Genomic DNA, 1,762 nt, shown 5'->3' with positions numbered 1-1,762 from the left:
ATTTTGACATGCTGGAATTAGAATTGTGATGATATGGTATTGGTTATGCATTGTTGAGATTGGGTTATTGTTGAGTTGACGGGGACATCGAGTTTACGCCGTTATGCCGTCAAAAGTATCTCGAGATTGAGTATTGCACTTCACATATATTATTTTGAGTTAGAAGTTGATATGATGCATTGTATATATGTCATTTCAGATTGGGTTTGACAGAGTCGATATCAAGAATACGAGACTTCGACTTCTACGAACGACAAGAAAGGTATAATTCATGTTGGTTCGGGAAAATACAACTCGAGTTAGATTTGATTCGAGTTTCCCAAAATCACATACTAGATTTCTATACCTTGCTATGCTTGTGCTTTATTTTGATTTATGTATAAGCATTGAGATAGGAGAGTCATTGGCAGAATTGCCAAGTTCTAGACGTTCGGTGGTATCGAAGAACAGGAGAAGATCGACTCCGGTTGTAGATATTCGATACAGACAGGGCCGAAGTCTAGGAATAAGACGTACCACCACCACGATTGGGAGGGTAGGTGGGAGACTTGTTACGTCTTATTCACATCGGGATCCCTAGATTTAGATATGAATCGAGTCAAGAATAAGAGTCGAAGATGTGTTATTCATTAATGTGTTATGATTAATGATGCATGTATCATGATTTTGTATTTCCTTGCTTAACATGCATGTATACATGTTTTATACTGGGATTTGTTCTCACCGGAGTATCCGGCTGTTGTTGTGTCTGTATGTGTGCATGACAACAGGTGGGACAGGATCAGGGTCACGCAGAGGATGAAGGAGCGAGGTTAGAGTGGTGATTACGGGCATTGCAGAGGAACTAGTAGTGTTTACATTTGATATATAATGTGTAATAAACTCTAGTTTGTATGATTTGAATGGAACCAGACGTGTATCTACTTTTGTTAAAATAAAATAAAGATGTCGTTTGTGTATGATTTATATACAATTGCTTTTGTTATTAAACGCAAAATTTTGACCCACATTTTCTAGCAAAGATCCACTTAATCCCAAAGATAATTGAATTAGAGCCCGGGTCCCCACAACAGGTGGTATCAGAGTGATAGATCCTTTAGACTGAAATAGAATAGAATGAGCGGGGGTAGAACAAATTTTTCTTCCTTGCTCTTATTGTGCTAGCATGATTTATTGCTTTCACTATTATATGTTGTATTGTTATCTGAGTTGATTACAGCATCTATTTGCAAAGACTGAATCAGAACCGATTCTGGATCAGAGGTATATGATAAGAGGAGGACTGAGACAAATTGTATAGATTGTGTACTAATCCGTTTGATAATAAGATATGCCTCCTCGACGAGTACCGCAACCAGTAGCAGGTCGGGCACCAGAACAGGGCAGTACATCCAATGATCCGATGGATGTGACCGCTACACCGATGGAGACTTTGTTAAAGCGGTTTCAGTCATTCCGACCACCGACACTGAAGGGCACAGAAAATTAGGTTGAATGTGAAAGTTGGCTCGATGACATCGAGATGTTATTTGAATCTCTTGACTACACTGACGAGCGACGAGTTAAACTTATTGGGCATCAACTGCAAGAAGTGGCAAAGAAGTGGTGGCTTACCACGAAAAGAGCCTTGGAGCATCGTGGCACAGATATCACTTGGAAAGTTTTCAAAGCAGAGTTCTATCAACGATTCTTTCCCGTGTCCTACCGAAAAGACAAAGGTGCTGAATTTGTCAATTTGAGACAGGGACAACTGAACATCGAA

The sequence above is a fragment of the Primulina huaijiensis genome, chromosome 7, assembly GCF_012295235.1.
Source record: "Primulina huaijiensis isolate GDHJ02 chromosome 7, ASM1229523v2, whole genome shotgun sequence".
In the NCBI taxonomy this organism is placed as follows: Eukaryota; Viridiplantae; Streptophyta; class Magnoliopsida; order Lamiales; family Gesneriaceae; genus Primulina; species Primulina huaijiensis.
The sequence above is the reverse complement of the archived record's forward strand: the minus strand, read 5'-3'. Positions refer to the sequence as shown.